This window comes from Biomphalaria glabrata, chromosome 1 (assembly GCF_947242115.1).
Source record: "Biomphalaria glabrata chromosome 1, xgBioGlab47.1, whole genome shotgun sequence".
NCBI lineage: Eukaryota > Metazoa > Mollusca > Gastropoda > Planorbidae > Biomphalaria > Biomphalaria glabrata.
Genome location: NC_074711.1, coordinates 9,678,593 through 9,695,485, shown reverse-complemented (window position 1 = coordinate 9,695,485; position 16,893 = coordinate 9,678,593). Strand labels below are relative to the sequence as shown.

General features: G+C 35.9%; 1 protein-coding gene across 2 annotated transcripts in view; it reads right to left on the bottom strand.

Moving 5' to 3' along the window:
- Positions 1-16,302, bottom strand: part of LOC106065386 (vasopressin V1a receptor-like) — a 129,631-nt gene extending 113,329 nt beyond the window's left edge. For both annotated transcript variants that reach the window (XM_056020875.1, XM_056020879.1), the window contains exon 1: positions 15,744-16,302. The gene's annotated coding sequence lies outside the window, so the exon portion shown is untranslated. The remainder of the gene's footprint in view (positions 1-15,743) is intronic.
- Positions 16,303-16,893: the final 591 nt, after the last annotated feature.

The following is a 16,893-nucleotide window of genomic DNA, read 5'->3' as shown; positions in this document are numbered from 1 at the left end:
GTTGTTTGTGTTTGTGTTTGTTGTGTGTTCATGTTTTCTGACTGCACGTGAAAATGTTTTACAGTGACTTTATATACGCTCTTTTTTTCTCTGTCTCGTCCTTCTTTTTATTCGCTGTCATCTCCCTTCTTCGCTCATTCTCTCTTGTTCTCTCTCATTCGCTATCTTCTTCTCTCACTCTCTCTCTCTCTTCTTGTCTCATTCTCTTTTCTTCTCTCATTTTCTCTTGTTCTCTTCTCTCTTGTTCTCTTTCTTTCTCCTTCTCTCTTATTCTCTCTCCTTTTCCTCTCATTCTCTCTAGTTCTCTCTCATTCTCTTTCTCTTGTTCTTTTATTCTCTCTCTCCTGTTCTCTCTTATTCTCTCTTGTTCTGTCTTATTCTCTGTCTCTATTATGTTCTTAATCTTCAATATTTTCCCTATTTTCTCTCTGTCTCCTTCTCTCTTATTTCTCTCTTTTCATTAGCTTATTCTCTCTGATGCCATTTCTTTTCTCATACATTCTCTCTCAGTTTTTTTTCTATTTCTTTTTTATCCCACCATCAGGGTTTATCCCACCATCAGGGTTTATCCCACCACAAAGCATTATCCCACCACCAGACTTTATCCCCAGCAGACTCACCCTTCCCTCTCTCTCTATTGGACTGCAAATAAGTCATTACCATTATTATATTAAAAATTTTGAAAGCCGTTGTTAAAATAGATTATTCTAAATATATTTATAAAAAAACAAAACAATCTCACAAGTCTATGAAGATAAGCTAGATTTTGTCTGTTTCTTTTGACTTTGCCAAGTTTTTACCAAACATTTCTTCTAATTACCAGCCAGATTGAACCCTACTGCGGAGGAATTCACTTAAGCCAATGAACAAATAAAAGTTAATTAGTCCAGTGGTAAAAATTAGTCGTTGCTCGCGCCTAATTCGCTCAACTTTTAGTCTCTCTGTAACTTTTTTTTAATCACTTAGCTTAACGAATGCGCTACATTTTGATCTTTTCAATTAGTACTGTTTTGCTTAATGCATATGCATATAAAAATAAACAGACTTTTAGACATAGTTCAAACTAAAATGAAATAACGAGGAATTAGAAAAGTCCATTCCGGCTAATCGAACCAGCTGGTTATTAGCATCGAATTCTAACGGACTAAGACAAATCCTATTATACAGTGGAATCCGGTTAGTTGGCACTGCCGGATTTTATTACTGGATCTTGGAGTACCGAAACAACCGTAACAAACTCTTGTAAATTTCACTTGTAGTATTGAGGAAAAACTGGGGTATAAATGTAGATCTTGTTTGCTGTCGAACAAATTGTTTGCTCTAAATATGTACTATTGTTTTGTAATGCACAATATTAAAACAAATTTCACATGAATAATGAAGATTATTATAATGTTAGAAACGAATGAGTATTCATTCTCTCCACTGAGGAACTAAGACTAAGATTAAGACTGCTCTATTGATCCTTACGGAAATTTGTTGTGATTACAAGGACTCTTTTCTCATATAAAGACAACACAACAGAAAAATACACATAAATACAACAGATACAACATAAATAGTCTTCAGGTCTGCAGCTGTGCCGCCCTCTTACAGGCAACGAGAATGTTCCTTGGAATTTTAATTAAGGGCCTTGAAGGTATCTGTCATGTCTGTTGTTATTATTTCCTCGGTTAATACGACAATGGGGTATATTCGGTATATTGTTATTGTGGATAACTTCCATATAAACGCTTAATCTTCAAGCCTAGGTTCCTATATTTTCGTTGTTTTTCCATTTCCTTTTTTCTTAAGTTACTATTGTTATTATTATTATTATTATTATTTTACAGTCGAATAACGTTAATCAGTCCAATCGATCAAAAACGACAGCGTCCCGTATTACAGTATTTAAAAGTATTTGACTAATTCGGTACTGGTGAGATTTTGTCTTTAACACATATTTTTAAAGATATAGCTTTATCTTCCTTAATGCCCTTACAGCATGGATAGGGTTGCCTGAATCAGCCACTACAACCAACGACTGAGCTGAGTTTAAGCCACAGATTAAAATGCATGACTAGATTGACACTTTGATATGAGTAAGACGTAATTTACGTCTGTAATTTATAAAATATTTGGTGCAAGAAAATGTTTCAACACAGCCAATTTTGCGTCTGATGACTCAGCGTGGTGGCTGAGTGTTTAAAATCTTGGTGACTGAACCGAGTTGTCTCGGGTTTGAATACCGGCGAAGAACAGGATTGCCATCATTTGCTAGCCGGGAGGGGGGCTTGACCTCTTTGAGGGCCCATGCATTTTGCGTACTATTTAATATTTAATGTAAAAAACACTAATTTGGGGGCCCCTCTCAAGTTGGGGCCAGGGGTGGGTGGATTTTCCGATTCTCCCCCTCCCTTCACCCAACCTAGCTACGCCTTTGACCTGGCATTAGTTTGGAGATTAGTAAAGGCGGTTGACACATGACACCCTCGTTAACAGTTGACTGAAATAATACTTGATGACAAGAAAAGTATTGTACTGGTATTGTACTCGTACGATGCATTTTTATTTAAAAATTTATAGATGGATTCGTAAGCTACTTTATTTTAATCTAAATAGTGGCAGCGTTCGTCAGTGTCGTGTCCCATGCATTGTCCTTTGTTCGACTCTATCTTTAATTCTAAGCTGTTTTGTTTTCGTTCCTCCAACATGTTTGTTTAGACTTTCATCTCACGGACAATGCCTGGGAGGTCCACTATTGATTCCATGACCAGGGTGCGGAGACGTGAGGGAATAATGAGAGTATTCTCGTTTCAAACAATGTTAAGTGTACTGTACGTGACGGACAGTCGAGGTCAGAGGGTCAAAGATGTAACATGGCGGAAGAGCACCGGCTACTTTGCATCGTCCAGAAAACTGAAACTTTCTGAATTTCTGGCGTCCGACCCCCACCCCCACACCCTCTGCCTTCCTGTCCCATCCCTGGTGTTGTCTTTCGTCCTCCTGTGCTTTTCCTGTGGTCAGCTCCCACGGGGGATGTTCCGGTGCGCGTCTTGAGGAGGCGATATCAAGGCCAGAAAGGAAGTCAGATTAAATTGAACACATGATCTAGTCCCAATGTTTGCCAAGCAAGAGAAGGAGTCTGAGTGTAGGTGTAGACTGGAGTACGAGACTTTGTCCAGAGGCTACATGAGATCGAACCAAATAAATACAAACAAAAGTTGAATCGAGTACAGTAACTACCTCAGAGCTTCCACGAAATACAAAACGTAGTGTTTGGTCTTTGCCTATAATATTTCTTTTTTTGTTAGTTAAATTTCATTAGCAACATTTAGATAATTTGGAATTAAAAATTATAAGAAATTATGGGGAAAACAAATAAATTGATAGTACATAAAATCGAACAATTGATCGCTGACTTCCTTTTCTCATACTTCTTTCGAAATAGTCGATTAAACATGAATGAACAAGTCTTTTACTTCTTAACTCTTTCCGTAATTATTTACCACATTCTCATGGAATCAACGTTGGTATCGTCTGTTAAGAGAGAAAGAGTTAATTGGATTCCAATGCCTAATTTTTATAGCGATGTTGTACAAACTAAGAATTTTATTTCGAAGAATGTTAAATACTGTCGTGTAACTCATTACAGAGAATGTGTCCAAACAGTAAACGTTTCCATTCATTGTGTACCATGAAAATTATGAAAGCGCTTCAGATATGCGGCATCTTAATTGAACTCCAATTCTAAGATCCTGGATGTAATGAGATTACTACATTATGATTAAATACCACTTATAGTGTTTCTCCATGAACAGAAATCTCCTGTCAAAAAAAAAAAAAATTTTTAATGTTTGATGTTAAAACGTCGATTTTCTGTAAATTAGTATAGTGCAGATATACTGGTAAATGTTTGATGGTGGCCTCGTCTATAGAAACAGCTATACACTAGTTTGAATGTTCAGTCCTATTGCAAGCCAATCATATTCTGTGGGAAGTGGAGCAGCGTTCTCAGAGACACTGTGACATTAAGTGGACATATTGGCGTTTCAGTTTTAAGAAAGCGGTGACACTGTTGTGTTTGAGACAAGCCACATTGAGATTAGTGTCATGACAAAATTGAAGCCGTGAAAAGTGGACAGACTTTATAAGACATTGGTGATGTAGTTTAAAAATTATTTGACATTGTTTTGTTTCAGAATAGCTTAGGATAGCTTTTGTTTCGTCTGTTCTCTTTTAGAATATACGCCATGTCATTTTATCTATTTTATGAGATTATGCCAGACTTAAGAGTGTATTCTTGTAATATTTTTTTTTGCATACATATTTTTATAGATAATTTTTGGCAGATTGCTTAAAATTTTTGCATTTTTCTTTACTCAACAAGAAAACAAAATTAACAACAAAAAATAAAAGAATAAGACAATACTACCATTATTAAATTCCATACATAATAAAATTATTTACAAAAAAAAAAATAATTACACATTTAGTAACATGATCCCGGTATCGATCACTGACATATGCATTTTCTGATTTGGCCAGGTAAAATTGTGCGATTAATTATTGGTATGTTCATTATATGGACATCTAGATCTATTACTAGACTTAGAGATCTGATTTAGAACTCGTATGATCTAGACTAGATCTACTTCTAGATCTAGAATTTAGATGTAGTTTATATTTTGAAGCAAGTTTAAATTTACTCAGTTATCGCATATACGGTAGATTGACTGGCTCTGTGATGGACTTGAATAGAGATCCTGGTTGGTTCTGTTTAGGACTTGAATAGAGGTCCTGGTTGGCCCTGTTTAGGACTTGAATAGAGGTCCTGGTTGGCTGTGTTTAGGACTTGAATAGAGGTCCTGGTTGGTTCTGTTTAGGACTTGAATAGAGGTCCTGGTTGGCTCTGTGAAGGACTTGAATAGAGGTCCTGGTTGGCTCTGTTTAAGACTTAAATAGAGGTCCTGGTTGGCTGTGTTTAGGACTTGAATAGAGGTCCTGGTTGGTTCTGTTTAGGACTTGAATAGAGGTTCTGGTTGGCTCTGTGAAGGACTTGAATAGAGGTCCTGGTTGGCTCTGTTTAGGACTTAAATAGAGGTCCTGGTTGGCTGTGTTTAGGACTTGAATAGAGGTCCTGGTTGGTTCTGTTTAGGGCTTGAATAGAGGTCCTGGTTGGCTCTGTGAAGGACTTGAATGGAGGTCCTGGTTGGCTCTGTTTAGGACTTAAGTAGAGGTCCTGTCAAAACCATTTTGTATCCATCTTACAGTTACTAAGACCCATATTATGACTTCGTTTATAATCAATGGTAAATCTTTTCGGTAAAAAAATATAAGAAAAGAGAGAGAGAGTCTACTAGATTGCTAATGGCCTTGCCCAACAAAAAGCTGTCAAAATCTAACTAGATCTACATTTTTCCGTTTTATTTAAACTTCTGCTTGTTTGACTATGTTTGTTTTACCGCTTTCAGACGTTTCTACAAATAAGAAGATCATTTCGTCCTTGTCCAAACCTCGGCAGCGGGAGGAAGCTGGTAACATTCAACGTAACAATTTAACAATTGTATTTGTTTTGCTACAAAGCGCAAGTGCTACAAAGGGAGTCAAACTCAGGACCATCAAGACGACCATCTGAAGCGCAAACCACACGATCGGTAGCATTCCTTTAAGCATAGATACATTAATGTAGCACGATTGTATCCAATGAAATACATACCTTGTACATTCTTTTCATGTTTTTTTTAAGTTTAGTTTTTAAGTTACCATCAGACTTGACCAGGTATTGCTGCAGAAGTTTAAAGTTGTTCCACTTTTTTACTTTTGAAGCTCATAAAAAAAATTAGCCTCTCAGCATCTGGGCGTAGACCATTAAATCTTGAACATTTTTTGTATGATTATAATTCTTTATGCTTATGGTACTTGAGGTAATGAGTTACACATTGAGTATAGCGACGTGTAGTTTCGATAGAATCATGAATGCAGACACATGTTCACCAAGTTTCTGTCACACACTGGAACTTAGTTTACAAAGTGATCAATCACTTACAATTATGGTAGCACACTAGAAGATATATATAAAAATATTTCTTTTCTGATTAAAGGAAATCTCTTTCTCTCTCTCTCTTTCTCTCTGAATTTGTTGTCTTTCTCTCTCATGTTTTTACTCTTACACACTAGTCGTGAGGTATGCGTTCTTAACTGTCGACTTGATGGTCCAGGGTTCTAGCCCCGCTCTCCGCTATCAGTTCTACGGGAGGCTAAAATCAGGACTAAATAATTAAAAAGGAATATCTGAATTATGTCAAACAAAAATATATCACGCTCTCTCTCTCTCCGTCTCCTCTCTTTTCCCTCTCTTTCTCCCTCTCCCCCTCTCTCTCTCTCTCTTGTTCTTTTTTTCTCTTCTAGCTTTTGTTCTCTCTTTCTATTTGTCACTCTGTTTCTCACAATTTCTCTCATTCTCTTTTTTTTCTCTCTCCTTTATTTCTCTCTCAACTTCTCTGTTTTATTCTTTTTTTTTTCTGATTCTGTCTCTATTCTCTTTTTGTATTCTTTTTTTTCTTTCAGTCATTATTTCATATCTCTCTCCATCTCTCTCCTTCTCTCTCCATCTTCTCTCATTCCTCTTTTTTTTTCTCTTTTTGTTTTGTGTTCTTTTTATTTCTATGTCATTCTTTCATTTTCTCTTCCTTGGGTATATTTCAGACACGCATCCCTTCTCCCCCCCCCCCCCGCCTCCAGGTCACAACTTACCTCCCCTCTCCCTCCCTCCTGCATATTTGATGTGAAGCTGAGCGTGCAGAAATAAACGAATGAATGATCTCAAGAAGAATGAACAGATAAACTATTCAACATCTATTACAGACTCCGACTTTTCCTCTATCTATACTCTATACAAGTTATTTTGTGTAAGAAGAAAGACTTTCTGTCTGGATGAATATTTAAAAAATCAACGATTGCAGTAGTCATTGATTTTGAATGAGTAATAGTATACTTGCGTTTCATCATTACCGTAAACTCTCTAAAACTTTGTGTTTGTTTTTATCAAATGGGGTAGGGGAGGGGCTACGTATTCCGGATCTGCATCAAAACGTAACAGTAAACAACATTTTGAAATGTTGCAAGAAAGTTGAATCTGAATTACAACAGATACAAACATTCTTCATTGTTTTTATGATAACAACTTTTTATTGTCAAAGTTATTCAAAACTAAAAACTATAACCCTTCAATTCGTATGAATTAAACAAACATAATGTAATAAATATCATTCACAATTGCCTAGCAAGTAACAAGCGACATATATAAATAAAATCTTTTTTTTTTTCACAAAGCTTATCTAAGGAAAAGAAACGCATATTTCTCAATACTGCAGGAATAAGCTTTATTCTATATAAAAAATACTATTTACCAATTAGATCTATTGATGAACTAAATGGTTATTTTTTTTTATTGATTCATGCATTGGCATCATCTATGAATTATTTCGCTAAATTTCAACCAGATCGATTCATGTTTTGTTACATACAGCAGATAATTGTATAAAGTAAATCTCAACTTTATCCGAGAATGGGAAGTGGGACAAAAAAAAGGTATTCAAAGCTGACTACGGGAATAACTCCACCTTTATAGCCACATGTCTCAATACGTCGTATTTATTTCCCTTTTCAATACCAAGTAAAATAATTCGTTACCAATAGTTTATAAACTAACTCGTAAATCTGTATCGATTCATGTTTTGTTAGGTACAGCAAATAATTGTGTAAAGTTTCAACTTGATCTGAGAATGTTTTGTTGGAGAAAATAAAAATACGTGTCGAAAGTTGTAGCAGACAGAGTTGATTTCAGCTTTGTAACAAGAAATAAATGGACAAGTTTGGAAAACTGAATCAAATGCAAGTTAATCTACTTATACACTCTCACACAAACACAGACACATCGAGAATGTGTATATGGTTATTTCATTTCTATTCGATGTTCCAACACATGTGTGAATCATGATTGGCCTGTTCTTTTTGTTTTGTTTTTGTTTGTTACTTGTAAAAAAACAACATTACATAACTTCTTGAATGAACAGCAATAGGATATTTCTTTTCTTCTTGATAATGGAACAGACACATCTTAATTTTATCACATTGAGTGTTTTTTTAAGGGATAGAATGTGAAGGGAGACAAGTTGTAGACAAACTCTACTATCTACAATGAGATTTATTTGTACATAAGAATATAAATATATATTCTATAAATTTGACTCTAAGCAAAGTGCCTAAATTGCGCTGATCATTGCCTATATGGGACTAGTAAGTCACAACATGACCTACATTGTACTGCGGTGTCACAACATGACCTACGTACTGCTGATATGTATCAACATGACCTAAATAGTGTTGATGTGTCACGAGATGACCTACATAGTGCTAATGTGTCACTACATGACCTACATCTTGCGGATATATCAAAAAATGGCCTACATACTGCTGATATATCACAACATGACCTACATAGTGCTGATATATCATAAAATGGCCTACATATTGCGAATATATCACAAAATAACCTACATATTGTGGATGTATCACAACGTGACCTACTTAGTACTGATATATCTTTACATGACCTACATAGTACTGATTTCAAAAACATATACTAATGAGCTCCCTTATGGGAAGCCAAATTTATCTAATTAATATTGGTCACTATGTAACGAAAAGTACATTTGACTAAGTCACATTGTCGGACAGGAGTCAAGTTGCTGAAAATGTTTAGTAGAACTTTCCAAGCGTAAAGTAGCAATATAGGATCAAAAAGAGGGAACTAACTTATACATTATTGAGATATATAGCTGTAAATGTGGAGTATTTCCCCCAAGATAAATATTTATTGCTTTTTAATGTATTTTTAAGATTCGCTAGATTAAATCTTACCGTCTATATAAAATTTGTTCAAATGAAATTTAAGATTGGTGCTATCTTTCTATGGAATTTCTTTTTATATTAAATACTTCTGTCATGGCAATATTAAAAGAATAAAAATAGATATCACATCACTTTGTAATTCGGCAATATCTTCTACTATAAATAACTATTCCCTCTATGACTGTAACAGAGAATTACAGAATTCGAGAATGTTCTACCTAAATGCATACACAAGTACAATATAGTATGGTGTCCTAGCTACAATGTAGACATTTCATTGTTCATTGTTACACCAGTCTAACTCCTTAGTTCGTGACGCCACCTATCAACAAGGAGCAGATAAGCATGTTGCAGTATTGACCCTTCACTGAATGGGAATTGTATTCAGAGTAAGACAACAAAAGAAATATATGTGTTTAGCACGTACTTCTGAAGAGTGATACAAAGGGAGATAGTTACGTTGAACAGATATTGGTGTGATATGGTCAATAATAGAATATGCATCCTCTGTTTGGGACCCCTCAACTCAAGAAAACATTAAGAAATTGGAACAGACACAAAATAGAGCAGTGAGATTCATAACAAACGAATATTCACATTTGACTAGAGTAACACCTTTAGTTAAATCACTAAATTTAGAAAGCCTTCAGGACAGAATACGCAAAAGTAAAGTAGCAATTATACATAAAACACTGAGCCATAAACTTCAAATACAAAAACAAAATTTAATAAAATACACAGAAAGACACAAAGATAAAGGCACATTCCTCGTCCCATATGCTAGGACAAATTTCTACAAATACTCCTTCTTCCCTAGTGCTATTAGACCATGGAATGGGTTGCCTGAGCTAGCCAGGAAAACCAGTGATTTGGCAGAACGCGTAGGACGTAATCATCATCTTTTTTGAAGTAACGTCTGTATTTTATAAGATAAGATAAGATAGGGTCTTCAAAGTTCCAAGTAATGTATTCACTAGTCAGCAGTAGCTATGAATTGTTATTAAAGCGTTCACACTTTTCACTGTCTATTTAGTAAGCTGAGGGGAGTTGTCTTTGCTTGTCAAATGTTTTACATGTTTCGGATGTTCCTTCAGAGTTGAAGATAGTTTACTTCCTAGTCCAAACCTCCCGCAGGACGACGGGGGATGGGAGCGGGCAGGATTTGAACCCTCGACCATCGATAAATCCAAACGACAGTCCAGCATTAGGGAAAAGTAGATGTGGGGGGGGGAGGTTCGAAAACTGCTAAAATATTAACCAAACTGACATACATATGCAGACTGCAGAATCATACACACATACAAGTATAATTGTTCCCCTTATTCAATTCATAATATGACTTCACGCATGGAAATATTTCTGCTAGCGAATGTTCAGGTGAAACAGAAAATTTTTGACTTGCAAATGCGTACAATTAAAAATACAGAATTATGGAAAGAAGACGATGTGAGCTCTAAACCTTGACTGTGTCTTCGTGGTAGACGAACATTTTTACTTTTTTCAGACAAAATGTTGGGAAGATATGGATGCCAGACATAAACATGTGTATGCACGACGTCAACAATGCACATATGTATGCTAGACGTAAATACATGTATGCTAGGCGTAAACACATGTATGCTAGGCGTAAACACGTGTATGCCGGACGTAAACACATGTATGCTAGACGTAAACACGTGTATGCTAGACGTAAACACATGTATGCTAGACGTAAACACATGTATGATAGACGTAAACACATGTATGCTAGACAAAACATATGTATGCTAGGCGTAAACACATGTAGGCCGGACGTAAACACATGTATGCTAGGCGTAAACACATGTATGCTAGGCGTAAACACATGTATCCTAGGAGTAAACACATGTATGCTAGACGTAAAAACATGTATGCTAGACGTAAACACATTATGCTAGGCTTAAACACATGTATGCCGGACTTAAACACGTGTATGCTAGACGTAAACACATGTATGCTAGACGTAAACACATGTATGCTAGACGTAAACACATGTATGCTAGACGTAAACACATGTATGATAGACGTAAACACATGTATGCTAGACGTAAACACATGTATGCTAGACGTAAACACATGTATGCTAGACGTAAACACATGTATGATAGACGTAAACACATGTATGCTAGATGTAAACACATGTATGCTAGACGTAAACACATGTATGTCGGACGTAAACACATGTATGCCGGACGTAAACACATGTATGCTAGACGTAAACACATGTATGCTAGACGTAAACACATGTATGCCAGACGTAAACACATGTATGCCGGACGTAAACACATGTATGCTAAACGTAAACACATGTATGCTAGACGTAAACACATGTATGCTAGACGTAAACACATGTATGCTAGACGTAAACACATGTATGCTAGACGTAAACACATGAATGCCGGACGTAAACACATGTATGCTACACGTAAACACATGTATGCTAGATGTAAACACATGTATGCTAGACGTAAACACATGAATGCCGGACGTAAACACATGAATGCCGGACGTAAACACATGAATGCCGGACGTAAACACATGTATGCTAGACGTAAACACATGTATGCTAGATGTAAACACATGTATGCTAGACGTAAACACATGTATGCCGGACGTAAACACATGTATGCCGGACTTAAACACATGTATGCCGGACTTAAACACATGTATGCTAGACGTAAACACATGTATGCTAGACGTAATCATGTGTACGCTTGACGTAAACATTTGTAAGCAGACGTGGAGACGTCGTCCACTAAACGTACACCAGTGAGCTTGACCAAGTCTCTTCAACAAATACATCGACCCATAGAAATAAAGTCTATACGAATTTTATACATATTTAATAATGACAAGCATGATGACCTTCCTATTTCGCCGTCTCGATATATCCCACTTTGAACTGGGGATTATGCTAATCCTAAAGGACTTATTATAAGTCTCCAAAAATGTTTTAATTCTGAAGACGTAGTGTAGTGAATATTGCCTATTTTGTTGTCCTCTATAAGATTAAAAATAAAAATATGTAACCTTGTTATGTTACATGGCAAAAGGATCAAACGGGATTCTTTTGGAGCCGTAGAGAGTGTTGATGTACGACTACTGCCTTGTGTATTCTGGACAGTGAATTTATATAAAAATATTTCCTTAATAAAATTGGTATGTAGATTTTGCATGTATTCTATGCCATACAAACTCAACAGAACAATAACTTTTCCATCCCCCCTCGCGTTAGACAACACATCGAAAATAAAAAGTCCAGTCAGATGTCAGAATTTCTCTCTGACCAGCGGCCCGTTTGTTAGGTCTAGTCAATGAGGCAAGTTTTTTTTTTAAATGCTCAAATGTTTGTATGTTTATTTATTTATTTTGTTGTTTTTAGTTTTGTTTAATAGGACATTCGTCATAGTAACAGTACCAAAGAGTGCTCTCCAGAACGGTGGTCTATGTTTTGACATGCACGTGACTAGCCTGTATGCATTTGTTCCATGAAATGCGTGTATGTCAGAGCGTTCTCTCAAGGAAGAGCTTGGCTAGAGGGCTGATAAACTGGACATGTAGTAAGTAAAACAAGCAAAATAGAAACATTCCTTAAAAAAAAAATAACAAAGCTTATCTAAAGGGAAAGAACTCCGTCCGTTAAACTATATCTACCAATAATGTACAAGCTATTTCCTTTATTCATTATCAAACAAAATAATTAATTATCAATAATTAATTGACTTATTACGTATTTTTGTTTATTGATTCCTGTTTTGTTAGGCGCAATAAATAAGTGTTTAAAGTATCAACTTGATCGGAAAATGCATGAGGGAGAAATAGCGTTAACAATTATTGGGGGTTACTGGGCCCAACAAATTGGGCTCTATCTGTAAATGCTGAACTATTCGTTTCCCTTGTTCCTATTAAACAAAATAACGAAATATCAGTAATTAATTGTCTAATTGGTTACTTTTTTTTTTATTGGTTCATGTCTTGTCTATTTCATTGAATAATTGTGCGTTGTTTCTGCTTAATCTGAGAATAATTGTGGGAGAAATAACATGTATACACTTTTTATCTGACGAATGATTTATCATTCTATTTCGGTATAATTTTATACAAATTGTCACTTTATTAATGCTTTTTATTTTCGTTTAAAAAAAGGTGGATGTTATGTCTTCTAAAAGAAAGAGGAATAAAAAATAAGAGGAGGAAAAAAATATTGCCTTTCTATTTCCCTTTAATTCCAACAAGTTTATCTTCTGTCACTAAGACATTTCTATCAGACTCTCACCACTTGACTTGAGCTCAAGATCTACTCATTTGTTTCTTTCCACGAGGTTGTCAGACTGCTTTTCTTTACTCTGAATGTCAGCCAAAAGTCGCGGTCCAGAGAGAGAGAGGTAAGTCCCAGAGCTATCTACTTCAGCGGGTGACGCTCCTGACAGACATGACCTCTTCCACCGCGTGAACATCCCGTTAGGATATGACACCAGCAATAAGATGCTGGCCAGCTGAATTGGAGGTTCTCAAATCAATGGTTCTCAAGTCACTAAAGCTCTTGGGATTTCCGAATCTCTCCAGGGTTTCTCGAAAACCACCAGGTTTCTTTAAAGACTTCATAGTTTTATATGTTGTACTAGGATTCTCAAATGGCTTATAACGATGTTTAAAGTACTTAAAACTCGACCCTCATATGGTCAACGAAAGAGTTTCCCTCTCAGACCTTGCCATCTGTAGGGCAGATGACGTAAAGGTCATCGGTTTCTGTTGCCCATGGCAAGTATTGTCTGGTACCCATTAGAGCTTGGTGGACTCAGAGGCGCCCTAAAGATCCCGAAATTTAAAAATCCCAGTCTTCATCATGATTCGAACCCGGGACCCTCCAGTTCGGAAGCCAAGCGCTTTACCACTGTTATGACATGATTAGGATTTAGTTATTTGTTTCGGGAATAAGGGGAAAGTTTTTCTTAGCGACAAGTGACGTGACAAGAACGCTCTAAGTGACGCTACAAAGTAGACGCTTCGTGTAAAGCAGTACAATGGATATACGGATTTACGGACATAGCGGACATCGGACGCTTCCCTTCTTGATTATTAAATATATTTGTAGAACAACATCAGCGTCGTCTACATATTTTGATTGTTTCGGCCTTTCGCCGGTGTTACTGAAGTAGTTGAGTTCATTGTTACTTCCAGTCAGACGTAGATCTACACTAGTTATATTTCAAAGAATGAACACCGCGCGGAAGCCTTAACACCACTCAGCCACTACGCCTTCAAATAGATAAGTGGTACTAAAATAGTTTTCCGAAAAGAAATTAGCAAATATTTGTGAAACTTTTCTTTTCATATTTGTAATCGAAAAATGGATTTAATAATCTTGCGACTTCAAAGTTCAACAAGAATCGACCCGAGAATTCGATTCTATCTTTGTGCTGTTCCTCACGTACTGATGCCAGACCTTGGCCCTCAACAAACACCATAACAAAACACATACAACTGCTGGACACAAACAGAAGAGGGAATCACTGACATGCATATCTTTGACGACGCTAATTGCAAACAAAAAACAAACAAAAAAAGGGCACCATGAAAGAAAGTCCTAACTATAATCAGGGAATGAGACGCGACGCAGCTCAAAATTCCTTGAAGGCCGCTGAACAGATGAAACGATATGGAAAGATGAATTAGGATAGGAGTTCAAAAATGTTTCGGAAACTTGCAAGAAAGATAATGGAATAATATAAGTTTGGTATTTTTGTACTTTATAGTGTTTATTTATAGTGTTTCTTACCGATGTTTAAACGATTCTGAGTTTGTGTTTCCACACAAACTGTCTTTGTAACCTTGTTAGTCTTTTTATAGTGTTTATTTTTACTACTGTTTACACGCAATTCGAAAAGGGGAAGTTAGTCTTAGCATGGGGACTAGCACAATACATTTGAAACTGAGTAATCTCATCTTTGTTTTTTTGTTTTGATTTTTGAGATGAGGCTTACATTCTTCAAGCAATAAAATGCTGCACTATAGAAAAAGAAGAGAAAGTGAAATGAAGACATGTGAAGACGAGATAAGAAAGGCATTGAGATAAACTCAAGGGGCAGAATGGAAGGGTTTTGTAACTAATAGAACAAACGTTACAACGTCAAGGCCTCTATATATCAGATAACAAAACCTAGCTATTTAGTGTTATCGGAATAAATACATCGCTTGAAACGAACGAAAGGTTTATTTTAGGCTTTGCTTACTAATAATGAGCAGACTTATGCTTCCACATTATACCTCTAATGATTACAAAATGTATTGTGCTTTCAAGTCATAGTCTTTGGGAGAATCAATAATTAAGAGTAATGGAGATTTACATCTATGACAAGCAGTCAGATATATATATAATCTAAAAGAATAAACTATTTTTTCTAGCACACATATTACATATATCTTATCTTATTTTATATTTCACAGAGGTTACTTTAAAAAAAAAGAAGATAATTACGTCCTACGCATTTCATGTGTTAATCTAGTCATGCATGTTATTGAATGACTTAATCTCTGCTAAGTCGTTGGGTTTCCTGGCTGATTCAGTCAACCCATTCCGTTCTCTAAATGGAACTAGGGAAGAAGGAGCACTTGTACGAATTTGTTCTAGCGTATGGAATAAGAAATGTGTCTTTCTGAGTATTTCATTAGGTTTTGTTTATTTTATGTGTAAGTTATGGTTTAGTGTTTTATGTATTATAGCTACTTTACTTTATAAATGTGTTATCCCTGATTATAAAGAATCTAAAAAGTTGTTTTTAAGTTATAATATTAAATAACAAATATTATAGTATGCAAATTTAACTTACCAAAATGTTATATTTTCAAATTCAAAAAGAATAAATAATTAGATCACAAATGTAACTCTCCCGGCAGTCAGACCAAGAAATCCTTTACATTGAAGAGTACAAGAATCCATAGAATCAACATAGATCTAGAAGCAGATTTTGATTCTTACTGCTGTGGATGTGGATGAGGTTAATTTCTGTGAGCTCATTCTTATCCATTTACAATCTCATCATGGTGATAGTGTGTATTGTAAACATGTGCCAGTATTCCCATGTCAGTAATATCGTCAAAAAGTTTGTCAGACATTTGTTCAGGAAACTACCAGACCACGGACATGAATGATATCAGCAATGGTTGACACAATTTCCCGCCAATATTCTGCGTGTTAGCTCAGCAAATGTCCAATCTATTGAAAGTTTGGACCAAGTGTTAACTGTATAAATATATCCGTCCAAGGGGGTGTCCACTCTGTAAATAAGCCGTCATTTTCTCAAACCGTCTCGCGTTTTCACTTATATTTTTCTTGCCCACTTTTTTTTTTTTACATATTTTTTTTTTTGTGTATGTTTGAGTGGGGTGGTGTCGGTGGCACAAGCGTGAGCGTGGCCAGGGTTAGAAACTTGCCGCGCGAGCCGCTAGCCTATCGTGGCTGCTACCGAAGGTAAGGGGAATAACTCTATTGACGCCTGTTGGACGCACAAATCCCGCGTGGTGTATTCACCTAGTTCTAGGCTACTCTTCCCCCCCCCCTGTAAAACAATGTATTTAAAAGCAATTAGCCAACTATACATTTATTAAAAGTATTTAGTAGAAGACGAAGAATATAGCTTTAATATTCTTGAGGAAAATTTATTCACAAGTATGAATATACATTAGAACACATTACAGTTATGATAAATACTAAATCACGAAAACCTGTTTTCAGTGGAATATACGCGTAGGCGTAAGCTATAACTTTATGGCTCACAAAGACCATCCTTCAGGGAACAGTACCAGGATAAAGAAGAAGAGGTAGACAGAGAAAGTATTACGATTTGGTTTTGGAGGATAGTATTTATACCTAATTACATTTCAGATAAGTCCCTCTATACCTTTTCTTAGACACTTAAGAAACATTGTATTGACTATATTTTCCAAAGTCTAATACTTTCTGACTCATTTCAATAAAAC